Consider the following 18,344-nt stretch of genomic DNA (forward strand, 5'->3'; position numbering starts at 1 on the left):
CACACTGATACTAACTTGAGCCTCAAAGTTTTCTACAGGTACCCCCTCACTGTTGTCTAATAGCACCACCGTCAACTTTGAGGCACCGTCAACTTCAGGGCAGTGATCACCATTGCACGTTATCTTTCGCACTGAGAGAGGATCTCATCGAATTCTCACGTCAATTAATAATAATAATAATAATAATAATAATAATAATAATAATAATAATAAGTTTTACTTAAATGCATCACATCATCACGTATACTTTTTTTTTTAAATGCATCATCACGTTACATATTGGTCAAACGAGAACTTTTCTATTACAGCATCAAACGATATAATATCACATATACAAGATATAATACCTTTTCATAAAGGTCAAACGATATTTCATTTTTTTCTTTCTGTTGAAGCTTTCGAAGAGCAAAGGACACACGACTATAAAAAAGACTACAACGCAATCAGATCCGAATCGACGCAAATCGCAATGACAAAATTCAATGCAATAAGAAAATATTTGGAAACAGGTCTAGCATTTTTAATTCCATAAAACCTAAATATATAAATTTTTTTCATCTACAAAATTTACAAATTATGTTTCTTGGATCCTATCTCAGTAGAACCTGCGCTGATAATAAATGCAGGAAAACAATTCTATGGATCTATGTTAAGAATTTCAACAGTAATATGTTGTTAATGTTGAAATTTTGAATCTAATTGGGTAAAGAGAAAATCCTTATTAAGGTAAAGGGAAGAGAGCTTTGCAAAGTTGTTCCGAAAGTCACGTCACAAGATGAGATTGAAACGCCACGGTCAAAGATATGCTTATGATCCCGTTTGGAAGAGCTTATTTGATAGCATAAGCTCTTATGTCAGTGTTTGAGAGAGCTTATGCAAACAACTTATGGTCTGTCATAAGCTGTTTTGAGCTTATTTTCATAAGTTATTCAGGATAGCTTATGAAAAAGAGATTATGCTATGAATAGCTTATGAAAAAGAGATTATGCTTTTATATAGCTTATTTTTAATTTATTTTAATAAAAAAATTAAAATAGCTTATGTATAAGCGCTTATGTCATAAACGCTTATGATTATAAACGTTTAATTAAGTTGTGTTTCCAAACGGAGCCTATATAAGGGTAGTTCAAAAAGGAGTTAGAAATACGGAACTAGTCTACATTTTAGATCAATGCGAAGCCAAACTTATGGAGCTCACAAGTTAAGATTCTAAGGACTCTAGCCCAAATACGGAAATATTTTCAAAAATCAACGTCCAAGTTGCTCAAATCAAGCCAAGCCAACCATAATTAGAGTTGTTTCAAGGTATGTACAGTTCGAGGTGAGTCATGGTCAAGGACACGATGCCATGTTTAAAATTAAGAACTCACCCAAGACTAGAGTCACTTTCATAGATTGGAGCCATTAGCCTACATCTAGAGCAGTTATGGGGCTCGAGGATACATCTAGCAAATTCGAGACACTTGTGAGGACTTCGAAGCATCATACCCATGTCGGAGCTTCATGGTCAGGCCAAATGAATGATAGATTAGACAAATTTTCCTTGCTTTATTTCCATTTGTAGGATGAGAATAGCAGTTATCTTGTACATCTATAAATAGGAGTTTGTAATTCTTGACAAGGGTTGCACATCTTACAACTCGACACTCTAAAACGCCTATGTCTAATGTTACAACACACGGCCACAAGTAAATAAGATCTTGTTCCCTTTTCTTCAGCTTTCTTTCAATTAAATTTCAGTTTATTTCTTCACTTTGCAAGTTTTTCTTAACTTTTGTTCACTTTTTATTTCTTTAACATCAACACTCCTTGAAGTGTTGAATTTTAACTTGTCACGTTTTGATCTTTATTCATCGGAATATTGATTCTTCAAGTTATCACCGGATAGCTTGAATTATGTTCTTTTTTTGTAATTTGAGTACTACAACACATTTTGAAATCACACAGATGAAAAGTTTCATATGATGAAAAGTTTCATATGTGGAGGACCTTATCCAAGTCCCCAAATTGCTTTTTGGATACTTTTATTTTCCTGTGTTATTTTCACGAATAAACAAATTGACATGCCCAGAGAGATATTTTTCAAAGTAATCTCAGTTAATGCATTCGAGAAGTAGAAATTACACTTCAATAACCAATGTAAAAAGAACCAGAAGCTCTTCAAGCTCTGAAAATGTAGGTAGTATTGAGCATAGCCTTGAACATCCTCGAGGGACAACTGCCTCAAAACAGTTACCTCCTCTAAATGTGGACGTGATGCCCCCGGCCCCCGAGACACTACCACGACCCACGTCTCCAATTGTTAGTCAGATCGTGTGCAACACACCTTAGAACATGTAGGTTAATTCGAGCCAAAGACTCGAGACTCGAGAAATGCCTATATACATGCCCTCAGAGGTACCCCTACGGCTTTCTACTCGAATTCTTTGTTTTTTAATGTCCCAAGTAGGAGAATGCCTCAAGCGATCTATTAGAACCTTATTATGACCACAATGGTCATACCTACCGTGGGAAAAGTTCCTTGGAACATGAGGCATGCCAATCATGGCCAAATTCAGGACATTATGATGGATTCGACTATGCCTTTAGAACACAAACCTTCAAATGCAATTTCAAACACTACCCTCCATTCAACTCATTTCTAATAAAACAAAAGTACACCAATCAATTCCAAATAGAAAATAAATTCTAACATATATATGTTATCCGAATTGTCCATAACTTTTATTAATTTCTTTTCATATAAAAATGGCTCTAGACTTGCTGAAAAGTAATACCAACAAACTGTATCACTTCTTTTTCTGGATGTCTGCAAATTAAAAAGGATAAAAATAATTTAAATCACCAGTTAGATCAATACATGCTTTTATATTTAGCAGCTCCATTGTAGTGGTGGAAATGGGAAAGGAACAAAAGGAGAACATTTTGCAGGACCAAAACTATTCAGAGGAGAGTGTTGATCAAGAGGAAGAGTCACTAAGGAAAAGGACATGGAAAGAAAGCAAGAAGATGTGGATGGTAGCAGGCCCGGCCATATTCACAAGGTTTTCAACCTTTGGAATACTTGTAGTTAGTCAATCCTTCATTGGACATATTGGCTCTACTGAACTAGCTGCCTATGCCCTTGTCCAAACAGTCCTAGTCCGGTTTGCAAATGGTGTATTGGTAAGTTTTGGATCAGTTAATTTTTCCTTCGTATCAATTGTGACACACAGAAGTTACGCACATATGCTTCTTCTTAGAATTGATTTTGCCTTCTAAAGCAGACAGGCTTGCTGCGCGTTTTGATGAAGATGTTGCGCGTGTTTGCGTCTAATGCAGGAGCAATTAATTAGGAAGTTATTATTTTTAGTATTTTTAAATCAATTTAGGATTTATTATGTTTTTTTAATTAAGTTAGAATCTTTATGATCTTACTTATTTTTGGTTAGGAACTTATTTATTTTCTATTTGGATCTTTCATTTTTAATTAAAATCTTTTAGGATATTATTTATTTTTCTGTTAGGATATTTTCTTTTCATATTTAAGGACTTGTAAGGCATAGCCTATTGGAGATTATTATTGACAATCAAAAAAATGAGAATTTTCTCAAATCCTGGTGGATTCCGGTTTTCTGTTACTTAGGGTTTTGTGTTTGCAAACCCTTGTGCGTTCCGCTGTGTCAAGTGGTAACTAGAGCAGGCAATATCCTGTCTTTTTGCAACCTGATCAATGGCAGACGAACAACCAGCAAGTAAGGGCGATATGGAGAGGGTCGCCACCTCCATAGAAGCACTCACGCAACAGATGGGGGCGCTGGGTAATTCAATGAATACCTTGGTGAACCTTATGACGACACGAGTACAGGACGAACCTCAGAGGAGAATCCCACGTCCAGGCAACAATAACCATACTTCCGCCACGGAGGATTCTAGTTCTGACGAAGAGGTATTCGCAGAGGAAGAAGCCAGCGAACAGGGAGGCAGAAACAACCATGATTATCGTATTAAAGCAGATATTCCATTCTTTTATGGAAACATGACCGTAGAGGAGTTCATGGATTGGCAGATTAGCGTCGATCGTTTCTTCGACATCATGGATATCCCTGAGAACAAACAGGTGAAGATGGTGGCCATCAAGTTGAAGAGCACTGCTGCTGTATGGTGGGATAGATTGGTTGCTCAGAGGCAGCGACAGGGGAAATCAGCAGTTAGATCATGGCGCAGGATGAAGCAATTAATGACAGAAAGTTTTTTGCCAAAAAATTATGAGCAAATTCTGTACAAAAAATACATTGATTGCGAGCAGGGCAAGCAAAGTGTAGCAGAATACACCACTGATTTCGTACGCCTCTCTGAGCGTAACGAATTGACCGAGTCTGAACCCTAGAAGGTGGCACGTTTCATGAGCGGGTTGAAAGGTTCCTTGCAGGCCAAGATGGGTCTGCAGAAAGTGTGGACTGTGGCCGAAGCCTCTAATTTGGCACAGAAGGCTGAGTTGCTGGAGGGATTTCTCCTTTTTTCACAACAGATTTTCCCCTCTGAGAAATTTTGATACAGCAGGTGCAGGTGATAAAGAGAAGAGTCCAGCCGCGAAAGATTCTGGCAACTCAAGCGGCGTGTAGCCCAACAAAGCGCCGAACCAGAAATCAGCCAACCCCTATACGAAGCCAACCGGGGACAAGTGTTACCGATGTGGTGGACAGGGTCATCGCTCCAATATTTGTCCTTCGAGGAGGACTACTGCCGCCATTATGTATGATGACATTGACGGGGAAGAGGAAGATAATGAGCTTGCAGGGGCTGACTTTGCTGAAGAGGAGTCCGGAGATAGAGTCAACTTTGTGCTCCAACGAATTTTACAGTCATCCAAGGACGACAGCCAAAGGAAGAATTTATTCCGTGCTCACTGTTCTATCAAGAACAAAGTATGTAACCTGATCCTGGATAATGGCAGCACTGAAAATCTGGTTTCTCAAAACCTGGTGGATTACTTGAATCTGTCAACTGAACCTCATGACAAACCATACACCCTGGGATGGGTGAACAAAGGCACATAAGTGAAGGTTTCCAGGATGTGCAAGGTACCAATCTCCATGGGAAAGCATTACCAAGAGGAGGTGCTGTGTGATATCTTGAGCATGGATGTTTGTCACGTGTTACTAGGACGTCCCTGACAGTATGACAAAGACATTACCTACAGAGGAAAGGCTAATGTGACGCTGTTCAATTGGGGTGATCACAAGATTGCCATAGCTTCTGTTCTGCATTTCAATCAGAGTTCAGAAGAGAAAAAGACTAACTTCCTAATGCTGAATGGGAAGGATTTTGATGGCGCGGTGAAAGAAATTAAATATTTCTGCGCAGTTGTGATAAAAGGCGTGTTGAATGCTGTGAAGGAGGAGGAGACAATCCCAGCAGAGGTACTAGAAGTGTTGGAGGATTTCAAGGAGCTAACTGCAGAGGAGCTGCCTAATGAGCTGCCTCCCATGCTCGACATCCAGCACCAAATAGACCTGATTCCAGGTGTTGTCCTGCCAAACCTTCCCCATTACCGCATGAGTCCCAAGGAGAATGAGATCTTGAGGGAGCAGATTGAAGATTTGTTGAAGAAAGGCTTTATTCGTGCCAGCATGAGCCCTTGTGCTATACCTGTGCTCCTTGTCCCTAAGAAAGGAGGTCAGTGGCAAATGTGTGTGGATAGTAGAGTCATCAACAAGATCACCATCAAGTATCGCTTCCCATCCCCCGCTTGGAAGACATGCTTGATGAGCTGGCTGGTTCTAAGGTGTTTACCAAAATAGATCCGCGCAGTGGCTACCATCAGATCAGAATCAGACCTGGAGATGAGTGGAAGACAACTTTCATGAGCAAAGAGGGTCTTTATGAATGGCTGGTGATGCCTTTCGGGTTGTCAAACGCCCCTAGCACTTTTATGCGGCTGATGAACCAGGTTCTTCGTCCCTTCATTGGTTCTTTCGTTGTAGTTTATTTTGATGATATTCTGATTTACAGTAAAACAAAGAAAGAGCATTTAGAGCATGTGAAGCAGGTTTTGCAAGTCTTACAGGAGAACCAGCTGTACATTAATCTAAAAAAAAATGTACGTTCAGCAGCGACAAATTGCTTTTTCTAGGCTTCATTGTTGGAGCTGAGGGGATCCATGTTGATGAAGAGAAAATTCGTGCAATCAGAGATTGACCCACACCCAATTCAGTGACTGAAGTCCGCAGCTTTCATGGATTGGCTACCTTCTACAGGAGATTCTCCAAGATGACACATTTCATTGCCTGCAAGAAGACTGCTGATGCAAGCAACATAGCCAAATTGTTTTTCAAGGAGGTGGTGAGCCTTCATGGTGTTCCCATGACGATTACCTCAGACAGGGATACCAAATTTCTCAGCCACTTTTGGATCACTCTTTGGAGGATGTTTGACACGCAGTTAAATCGCAGTTCTACTGCTCATCCGTAGACTGATGGCAAAACTGAAGTCACCAACAGGATCTTGGGGAATATGATTCGGAGCATATGTGGTGATAAGCCAAAACAATGGGATGTGGCACTTTCTCAGGTGGAGTTCGCTTATAACAGTGTTGTACACTCAGCTATCGGAAGGTCCCATTTTTCTGTAGTTTATACTGCTGTTCCAAGGCATGTGGTGGATTTACTAAAGCTTCCTAAGGCACCAGGCGTTAGTGCATCAGCTGAGACCATGGCCAAGTAGGTTGTTGCTATTAAGGAATCTGTGAAGGCTAGCATAGAGGCTGCTGGGAAGAGGAACAAGGCTGCTGCTGATAAACACCGGAGGGCTAAGGTCTTCAATGAGGGAGATGATGTTATGGTGTTTTTGCGCAAGGAGCGGTTCCCAGTAGGTACTTACAACAAGCTGCAGGCGCGCAAGTACGGGCCATTCAAGGTGACTCGGAAGATCAATGATAATGCTTATGTGGTGGATCTCCCGGATCATATGAATATCTCTAAAACTTTCAATGTGGCTGATATTCACGAGTACCAGGCAGACAAGGCTCTTTATCAAGAAGAGAACTCGGGGTCGAGTTATTTACAGGAAGAGGAGACTGACGCAGATAGGCTTGCTTTGCGTTTTGATGAAGATGTTGCGCGTGTTTCCGTCTAATGCAGGAGCAATTAATTAGGAAGTTATTATTTTTAGTATTTTTAAATAAATTTAGGATTTATTATGTTTTTTTAATTAAGTTAGAATCTTTATGATCTTACTTATTTTTGGTTATGAACTTATTTATTTTCAATTAGGATCTTTTATTTTTAATTAGGATCTTTTAGGATATTATTTATTTTTCTGTTAGGATATTTTCTTTTCCTATTTAAGGACTTGTAAGGCAGAGCCTATTGGAGATTATTATTGACAATCAAAAAAACGAGAATTTTCTCAAATCCGGGTGGATTCCGGTTTTCTGTTACTTAGGGTTTTGTGTTTGCAAACTCTTGTGCGTTCCGCTGTGTCACCTTCAGAATCCAATTGTAGAAGGATTACAATTTACATGCTGTTAACATAATTGCAAATTGAAAATAGTAGCTGGGCATGGCAAGTGCACTGGAAACTCTATGTGGGCAAGCATATGGGGCCAAAAGATATGACATGCTTAGAGTGTATCTTCAAAGATCATGGATAGTCTTGTTCTTAACCTCAATCTTTCTTCTTCCTATTTATATTTTCACAACCCCAATTTTAGAGGCTCTAGGCCAGGACAAAAAAATTGCTCAAGTTGCTGGAAGCATTTCTCTCTGGGCAATAGGTATCATCTTTGCTTTCTCTGTGTCATTCACTTGCCAAATGTTCCTACAAGCACAGAGCCAGAACAAGATCATTGCCTACCTAGCAGCAATTTCAATTTCAATTCACCTTTTTCTGTCATGGCTTCTAACTGTGAAGTTCAAGTGCTTCATAATTAATTGAGGAGGAAAAAAGTTGATCCAAACATGTTATATAACTCGTGATTGACTATTTCCAAACTAGGATCTCATCTTTGCAATAATGTGAAAGAAACAATATGCCAATTAGTGATTAGGAAATGGACAATATTTATGTAATGGAAGAGATGTAAGACTAACATAAAGCAATGGTTCCTTTTACAGTCTTGAGATCTGGTACAACACAGTTTTAATTCTTCTAACAGGGAACATGAAAAATGCTGAGGTTTCCATTGATGCTCTGGCCATATGGTAATTATATTTCATTCTGTTTTGTTTTATTAATTTGGACTATTTACTATATTTCTCATTCTTACATTTATTTTCGCTTCTATATATATTTTGTATGAATTAAGGGGTATGATCCACCAGCTTCTTCATAATAAAATGGATTTAATAGAAGGTATTACTTTTGCAGCCTCAACATTAATGGGTGGGAGATGATGATAGCCCTTGGTTTCTTTGCAGCTGCCGGGTAATTTGTTGTTATCACAATATCACTTTTCTTCAGAATATGTCTTCTTTAGGGGTGGGGTGAGGGAGAATAAATGTTGTGATTTTGTGCGCACAAAAAAAAAAAAACAATACCGTGAAAAAACATTAACATTTCTTATAACCGTTATGTATTTGTAGTTATGACATTTTCCAAATTAAAAAACAATATTCAAAGAGCATGTTTTAAAAAATAAGATATATTAAATAATACAAATAAGAGGGGATGAATCTTAGGGGAAAGTTGTTCTTATATGAGAATTGTTTATGATAGTTAAGTCTAATAATTAATAATTAAAATTAAAATCTTAAGAGATGCAATTTTAAAAAAAAAATCACTTAACATAGTGGACATGTAACCATTAATTATTTTTTAATATTAAATCATTTATAATTATCTAACGATCTCCTCATTGTTTTTAATCACATTCTTCTTTTTTTTTTGTTACAAATGAGGGGAAAAGAGAACCCGAGGAAGACAAAAAGGAAATTACCCTAGGCCTAAGCGAGGGCCAGACTCAGGATGCCATTCCATCCTGCAAAGGGACATCGAAAAGATTCTAATAACAAAGAAACGTATAATTATCATTTCTAATTCTCATTCTTTAATTCTCAAATAAGGACGACATTTAAGGGCCCCACTTCCTTAATGTCTTTTCGTCCCTTTCATTAATTCTTTTTAAGATAACTTTTTTTTTTCTTTTACCCCAATTCTTAAGTGTCTACAAGATTTTATGAAAATCAAGATGAATCGCAAATTAAGAGTGAATGAAACTTTTGTTGTTTATTTGTCAAGGTATATTTTTAAAGTCGATAGCTATGAAATTAATCCTCTAAAGCTCAAAACTCAAATTAAATGAATAGTGTGGGTAGGTACTTTTTTTCTTAGTTTGGAAATGAATAGAGTGGATGAAACTTTATGCATAAAAACTATATATAGGAATGGAATCAAAATTATTATCTATCTAAGTTTTATATTTTAAAATATTAAATTATTGAAAAAACAAATTCATTTATAGACACATAGGTGTGTGGATAATTAAAAATAATTTTATCGTTTTAACTATATTGGACCCCACCTCAAGACAAGGAGTATGATTGCTATGATCCTCAAATATTCTTTGGATGCTTTTTTAATCGACACATTCTTCAAACTTTATCCCTAATACTTTGTGTACACCTATTATAACAATCACAAAGTAGTAAAATATTGATTGGGTGTTACTAATTTTATGCAGTGTCCGAGTTTCAAATGAGCTTGGAAGAGGGGATTCAAAGGCTGCAAAATTTTCCATTCTAATAACAGTTCTCACATCATTTTCCATTGGTTTGGTGTTATTCTTTGTGTTTCTGTTTTTGAGGGAAAGACTTGCTTATGTTTTCACTCTAGACTCAGAGGTAGCTGAAGCAGTTGGGGATTTATCACCTTTATTGTCAATCTCCATATTGTTGAACAGTGTCCAACCTGTTCTCTCTGGTAATTATTATTATTATTTATTTATTTTTTAATAATTTCTTTTATTCATTTGATCAAAAAAAGTGAAACATTTGGTCTGAAACTGTAAACTCAAGTGAATTTGATTTTTATATGAAAGGTTGTAGAACTAAAACTCGAACATGAAGTGCAAATGATCTTACAATTATTTTTGTTCTAAGATTATTATTCATATATTAAGATCAAACCTATGGCTAGTTCTTAATTTATGCATGGACTACTGACCAAGAATGTTGTTAAATATTATAGGGGTTTCTGTTGGAGCTGGATGGCAAAGCGTTGTAGCATATGTAAACATAGGCTGTTATTACCTCATTGGTATTCCGGTTGGAGTGGTGCTGGGTAACCTTATCCATTTGCAAGAAAAGGTAATTCATTTGTAATTACATAGATGCTTGTTCCAACCTTACTTTACACCATAGACTTTTATATTTTCACCCTAGCTTTCTTTTATATAAGATTTTTATTTGGATTAAAGGTGTGTATTGTCAGACACATTCAATTGAATTTCACAAAATCATAAAATATATTTTTATTATAAAATTTTAAATGAATGTAACTTTTTTTTTCTTATATGACATATTATATTGTGATTGATTATCGGTGTAAAATTATTTTACACTAATAATAAATCACAATTAAAGTTGTATACTCACTCTTTCTTTGTATTTTTTTATTTTATAATATCACATATTATATATATCACACTTTTATTTCTATTTCTATGAAGATGTGGATGGTTAGAATTTTATTTATCAATTATTTTTTGTTATACAATTGTGAAGAATAATTTAGGTATATGAAAAATAATCCTTTCATTCCTTAATTCCTCACAAGCTAAGAGTGAGATAGAATTAGAAAAGAAAGAACTGAGAAAAATGAGATATAATGAACAATGGATGGGATAGAAATAAAGAGATAAGAAAAAGTGAAAATAGATGAATAGAGAGTGAATATGAATATATTAAAACTAAACATTTATCATTAATGATATATTTACTGAATAATGATTTATACACACCGTATTTCTCTTACATCTCATTTCTACACATTTTTTTTCCTCATATCTCTCTGCATTTTCTGTCACATCACATATCACATCACTTATTTCTCTCTCATTTCTTCACTACCTTCCAAGGTGGAATTAATTGGTGAACAAAACATTATTGATTTACATGCGTAAGCTTTATATTATTTTTCATTTTATTTAATGAAGTTGGTGAAACATAATTTGTATAACTTCACAATTGCATACATGTTCCTTCCCATATTATGTCTTTATTAAAAGGAGACAAGTGTCATATATGTGCCACTTTTGATGCAGGGTGTTTGGATTGGAATGTTGTTTGGAACATTTGTTCAAACCGTAATGCTAATTACAATCACACTTAAAACAGATTGGGAAAATCAGGTAATTCATACTATTCTGTTGGATTTTTTATTATGAAATTGATTATGAGTTTAGGAAAAGTAACAAAAAGTTACATATGATGTTTCAGGTAGTGATAGCTCGAAATCGTGTTAACAAATGGGCTGTCAAGGAGAACACAGAGCCAAATAGTGGATCACCCATTTCTAGTTAAATAGTACATCTAGCATATATATGAATAATTTGTATAATACAAATTTCTAATTTGATTTGGATATTGATCGATTTCTCCAATTATTTAAATTTTCTTTACATAGACAACTAGATATAATATTCATGCACAACCTTTTCAAAAATCAACCAATCCAGAAAAACACCCACAAAGGAAGAAGAAACGCAACCCCAAAACCAAAATTTAGAAAATAAACAGAGGAGTATTAAATATTAACGATTAATGTGGAGGAATGAAAGATAATGGTGATGAAGACACCACCCTGCACACTTGTGACTTGTCTCCTCTCTTTCTCTCCATCCTCTGTATAAATAAACACCCTCAGCAGCTTGGAGGTGGAGTATATTTCCCTCTTGCCATTCCAAACCTCTTCTGTTCAGTTTCAAGAGTTAGGAGCTCCAATTTCTCTCTAGAGAAGCTCTTCACTTTCACCTTCTTTCCTTCTCTCATCTTTGAAATTTTCTATTCAATCCTCACTAATTTTTGTCCAAACGTGTTTCGGGGTGTGAGAGGAGTGATTCTGGAAAGTTTGGTGAGATCCTGGGTAGTTTTAGGCCATTTCTGGGTTTCACCTTCATCATCTTCATTGTGTTCTTGAGCACCGTCGTGGGTTTAACCTCTGTAGAAAGCTTTAAGAACCCATAACTGGATGCAAAGCTAAGGAAAAGAGAAACTCAAATTTGTCTCTTTTAATCATGAAAATGAAGAAAGAACATGAGTTCTGGCCTTGAGTTTGCTGGAACTATGTTGTATAATTTAATTAAAAGTCTTTTAATCTAGAAAACATGAAGGCACAAGTTATGTGGTGATTTTTACCATGAACATTACTCCCTCCGTTCCTGATCTTTTGTTGTTTAAGGTTATGCACATTGTTTAAGAGTGCAATCATTGATATATTTGTTGACATAAGCACCCCTATTTAATGTTCTCTTATAGTGAAGAGAGAGAATTATAGTTATTGGTTAAGAAATTTGTTATGATTTTGATTGGTGAAAATAAGAGGTGGTAGGTGAGAGGTATAGTATTAAATGAGGGTATATATGGAATAAATTGAGAAAAAATGCATTGGATTTGTAAAACAACAAAAGTTTTGGAATTTAGGCCAAAAGTTAAAACAACAAAATATTAGGAACGGAGGGAGTACAAGTAAAGGAAATTCTAGTTGTTTTAATGAGAAATTAAGACATGAACTTAAGGATGTTGGAACTTTGGGATTCTGGACAGATTGAGACATGAGAGCTTGAGAATGATGACTAAATTATGGACCTTTGACAACAAGCTTGAATTTGAAGTTTGAGGCCTTGACTGTGGACGTTCTCATAGAACTTATGACTTGAGACTGGACTATTGATGAGTGATGACCTTACGAAACTTTGAGATGTTGACCAGAACATGATGAGGACTTAAAACTTGTAAAGAAGATTTAATTAAATGGACTAAGTTTATTAACTGGATTGAGTAAATGAAATTAATTTAGGAAGATGCATAATGTATTGATAGAATTATTGTGATTATAAATTTGTGCAGTGAAAACTACGAAGGTTGATCAAGGCAAGTTGATATCAAGGACTCAAGATAAAAAGGGAGAGGTCACCAACCATGATGGGGGAATAATACAAATACACGAGTATTTGACCCTCCTTAGGTCCCTTGCTTGCTATTTGATTTTATGTCATGATGATGTTTATTTGAGCTTATATGTATCATGTTGTTGACTGAATGGAAATTAATGTCTTGTTAACAGGTTTGCTATCTGAGTTATGTGACTGGTTGTGTGTTTAAACATCATGTTGATGATATCTGAAATTGGTTAAAAGCATGCATGTGATGCTGAAGATGATACTTGAGATTGATTATATATGTGATATCTGAGAGTGGTGATCTGTAATCTATCTACTACCTCCCTTTTTACTGTAGCTAAAAGACCCCCAATTGCGTTGCGTCACGTGGCATGCTTTGTTGACCTTTTTTTTTTTCAAATAGCCAGACCCAATACGACGTCGTTTCTCAGTTTCTCCTCATCTCTCATGAATCCCTTTCGCGTGTATCCTCTTCCACCTCCAATCTACCCTAGCTGCTTAGCGTGTTTTCCACCCACATCTCACCAATCCATCAATTGCGTCCTTTCTGATTGATCTAATGAGGCTTTACTTTCGGCCGCCGTTTGAGGTTTGTACGATTTGCTTGCCGTCGTGTATGTTTGAACCATTCACATCTCTACCTCTCAAATCATCTACTGTTCATTCGTCATCTTCTCCTACAAAACCGAAATTCTAGGTTTGAATGCATCAGCAATGGTTGAATTGAATCTCTAATCAAATGGTTAGATGTGAAGGATTTCGTCCTTTATTTGAATTTTTTATCTGATTAGATGTGCATTTTTTTGGGATTTGGTGCTTGCTTTGCAGCCAATCCCCATTGTTAGGTTCGGTTCATCCATAATTTATGCATCTGTCATTCCATTCTGATTTGAAGTTGGGATTAGGTTGTTAGATCTAGGGTTATAGGTGGGATGCTTTTACACAACCTCTCCACCTCTGAAATTTTCCTCATATCCATTTGCCTATAAATGCTCACACGACCCTCACTCCATCACCATTTACACAACCATTGCGACCTCTGAGATGGCTGGTGGTATTAATTCGATCAAAAGTCTTATTCCTGGAAGAGATCTATGGAGAATGAAATTTTATTTGATCAATAGTCATATACAAACTTTCTCAGTTCTGACAAATTTAATTCGTGTATTTATTTTGAAAGTTGCATACAGAATGTGGAAGGGTGAGTGATAAACTCTTCTATTTGTGGTTTATGTTATTTTTTTGTGGTTCCAGGTTATTGGATTTGTTCAATGTGGGGTTCCTGCTATTGAAGAATGGAGAAATCAGATGTTTAAGGCTGCTCATTAGAATAGGCTCATAGGACCTAAGACTTACCATGACGAGTGGGACTGAGAAAAGAAGGGTATAGAGAGTGGAAAGTGTACCAAAGAAATAAAAGTATAAGAGAGTGTTGCTATGCTATTTGAGGTGTGTTGTGGAGAAAGACTGTCGCCTAACATGATGGTAATCAAACCAAGATTAAATTGTTTTCTTTTTTATTTGCTGCTGATTTTTATATTCCTATTTGAGCTGGAATGAATTCAAAATCAAGAGATAATAAATGTTTTCAAAATATAAGAAAGGAACTTGGGCCAATAATGTTCCATTAGAAATCTTTGTACCTTTTTGTGTTCTGTTTGTAAGCTACTGAACTTGGAAATTTTGTTCATGATTAATAAGTTCTTTGGCAATTAGCAGATAAGTTAGAGAATAAGTTAGAGATTGTGTGTTTGGTTTTGCATTGCTGTGATACATATATAGTTTTATCGACTTATTATCGTATTATTTTAGTTTCAGTGAGTTCGCTAATTGTGTGTTCCTTGAGGTTATCCAATTATTTCAGCTTCACTGACTTCTTTTTCTCCTTTTTTTTTCCTCTATTTCAGAAGTTGCTATTTGCTTAATAGACAGCCCACTTTGGTTTTAATTGTTTGCTTAAAACTTTTCAGCTAAAACCTCTCCTGAAACTTTTCAGGAGAAAATTCAGCTAATTCTAAGAGATCTGTACTTATATTTCTATGTATTGCATTATAGTTGCATCTATTTAACATGTCATCTTACATATTATATTTTGAAGAATGCCTCTTACTCTACTTTTGAATGCATCCCTACGAGGCCTGCTAAATAATCTGGGCACAAACTAATAGTCCCAGCTTTGCGGTCTCCAATTGTTGTGGGTCATATTCAAACCTTTTAGTTCAAAGCTGATAGGGTTGTTCCCCGACACCTAAGTTTCTCTTTAAGTGCTCCCCTATATCGGACCCTCAGGCTACACATTGTGTGTTGATTTACAACTTTCATTTTCTTCATTTTGATATTGGAATTTAGGTTATGGCATAATCTTTCTGGTAACGTGGAATTTAACTACATAAGCATAGAATATGTTAAGTTTGGTCTTGGACATATGTTTCTTTTAAAGAAGATTATAACTATGCTTAGAGATGAATGTCATCCAATGCAATTTTAGATCTCTATTTAAGTTACTTCAATTTACATATAAGAAGCTAGATAGAATGAAGAGGGCTAAAGAGACGCATAGAAGTTTAAATATAGTAATACTGACCTAGCTTCAATTGTTGATCATTCTTATCTTATACAATAATACAAATGTTCAGGTGACAGATCTTTTGGGGGTCCTTGGCTGTTGTGGGTTTTGCTTCCTCTTGAGGGCAAGTATGTTGATATGCCTCACTGCCTCAACCATGCATCTACTACTTTTTATTCTTCCACTTTTGTATTTTATTATAGCAGTGCAATGGCAATTGGGATCATTCTTGTGGTACTGATTGTTCTAAATCAGGTAACTTAGTTTTATTCTTCAAGTTTTGAAATTTGGAATGTTCAATGTTCAATTGTAGGCAGTGTTATTAAATATCCGTCATGGCGGTTTTTCTCTTTCAAGTTTGAGTCAATTTGCATTTAGTTTCAATTTTAGTTTTATCTCATCTTTACTACATGGCAGTGTTCATGGGAGCATTTTTTATTTTTTGGGAGAATTTAAGAGTCAATAAAAAAGCCACTAATCAAGAAGTTTATGTATAAGCTATTCAAAGGTTATGTTTACATGATGTATTTTTTTGGTGTGATTTCCAATACAAGGTCCTTATCAATTGGAATTGAAGTCTTTGATTGTAAGTTTACTTATATGGGTGACATATTTTGTTTCCTTTTACCCATCTTTGTCAGAACAATCAACTAGAGAGCATCTAAGAACCCTTAGTAATGTGAGTATACTGGACTATAGGTTCTTCGATTGGAAATTGATTATGCAGGGAAGTGCCTTCAAACTTAAACAATCTCAAACTGTAACGATGTCTAACCTAAAAGAAGACTAAACAAACAGCTCCTATTAAACCTCATATTTATCAGTGAAAAAGGCTTTGTTTTAAAGAACACATAACATATATTAACATTTGACTGGAATGTATAGTCACAGTTATGGTGACAATGTTTGTTTTTACTTCCTCCTCACATTACTTGTCTCTTTTAACTTTTTGTTTTGTAATTTTAACCAAGTTGGGTTTTGTAATGTAACCATTAAAGTTGTTTATTGGATTCTTTTTTGCATGATGTATGCAGACGTTAGTATACAAGAGCAAGAGCATTGGTCTAGAGGTTCAGTCTGTAGTGGAGAGAATGACTTTCTAAGATTAGTTAGCCTATGAAGGAAATACTCTTTTGTACATGATTAAACAAACTGATTGGGAAGGAAGCCCTTTTTAAAGTTGAAAAATCAAGTGACCATGGGATGAAGTATGATGATTCATACAAAGTGAAGAAGATCTGTGATGATATGTCAATAATTGAGCTTTTCAAGGACAAGACAAAGATTGAAACTCCAACTATTGTATTTTCTATTTTGATCTTATTTAATAATTTTTTTTGTTATACTGCTTATTTGCATTATCTTATTTCCCCATTTAAGTAAACTAACCGTTTATCCCCTTATTATTGCTGATATATTTGCATCAAAATCTGCATCTGATGACTAGGAATCTGAAATTAGTGATAAATCTGTTGGCTGTTCTAGCGATTTCTATGCAGTTCCTGACAGTGTTGTGTCTCTTGATGAGCTTTCCCCTTTCAAAGATTTTGTAGGATGTTCAGGTGCTGGCAAATCTGAGGGTGATTGTCTTTCTCTTTCCAGGCCTCTAAGAAAGAAGAGGTTGCTCAATCTAAAAATTGAGAAGTGAGAAGTAAAGATGCTTATCTATCTATTATGGACATCTTCAGTGTAATTTTGTTGTTGTGTTTTGGTGCAAATGGATTTGTATTTGTATCTTACTATTCATTTCTCAGACAATGTGGTCTTAATATCCATCATATTCTACCAAGCATTGCTGTGTTTGGTTATTATATATTATAAGAATATGATATAGGATAGATGAGATGTCCCTCTATTAGGATATTAGACGTTTTAATATGTAATTCCCCTACCATATTTTGGTTTTAAGGTATTATGGTATAATATATGTGATTTATTTTTTTCCACTACCATTGTTAATTTTTATGTTACTTAGGTTTTTTCACTACCAAATTTGTTATGGATGTTATTTTATTCACACATTTATTCATTAGACATGTTCAACTACACCAAGTAATGGGTTCAACAGTCAAAGCTTCATTTTTTGGACCACAAGTTCTGCACTTGCACATGTGTTGACCACCAATTGATAAGAGTTCATATATCAAACCATATTATTTAACACACTATTTGTCAAAGGAAATTCAGAGTCTTCCATGTTGGAAAGAGTTATTGTTTGCTAAAATAACTCCTACAATAGTATTTTTTTTTAAATAGTATGTGTTCACTCTTTAGACCCAATTTACTAAAGCCATCTTTTGCTCTATAAATGGTACCTAACTAAAATGATACTATTCTTTATTCTTCCATATTAATCACTTTCAACGAATTTGATTTTGTGAATGTGCCATATTAATCAATTTGATAAATAAATTTATGGATTTACTGACATTGTTAAAACTAATTACTTGACTATCTTAATAAACTTTAGACCGTGCAAATTGTTTTCTAGACTATCCTCAGAAGCTCTTATATTTTATTACACTTATTACTTGAAATATTTTTTTTTTTGCGGGGGTTAGATGTAGTGTTAACAGTTATTCGACACTGCGGTTGGGGTTACATGAATGATGAAGGATTCAGTGTTAGGATCTATAGGAGGCACTAAATTTCCACTTTGATGTTAACCATAAAAAAAAT

General features: G+C 35.4%; 1 long non-coding RNA gene and 1 pseudogene across 3 annotated transcripts; both read left to right on the forward strand.

Annotated features, from left to right (window-relative positions):
- The first annotated feature begins 2,898 nt into the window (after nt 1-2,898).
- Nucleotides 2,899-11,365, forward strand: LOC130729962 (protein DETOXIFICATION 21-like; annotated as a pseudogene).
- Nucleotides 11,366-13,503: 2,138 nt separating this feature from the next.
- Nucleotides 13,504-17,611, forward strand: LOC130732564 (uncharacterized). Of its 3 annotated transcripts, none has more exons than XR_009017071.1 (4): nt 13,504-13,841; nt 14,354-14,584; nt 15,736-15,920; nt 16,700-17,611. It is a non-coding gene; the product is annotated as an uncharacterized LOC130732564 (long non-coding RNA). The 3 variants fall into 3 exon arrangements; XR_009017072.1 differs by having other exon boundaries at nt 13,507-13,688; nt 17,210-17,611; XR_009017070.1 differs by having other exon boundaries at nt 13,508-13,688.
- The last annotated feature ends 733 nt before the right edge of the window (nt 17,612-18,344 follow it).

Source organism: Lotus japonicus, chromosome 1, assembly GCF_012489685.1.
Source record: "Lotus japonicus ecotype B-129 chromosome 1, LjGifu_v1.2".
In the NCBI taxonomy this organism is placed as follows: domain Eukaryota; kingdom Viridiplantae; phylum Streptophyta; class Magnoliopsida; order Fabales; family Fabaceae; genus Lotus; species Lotus japonicus.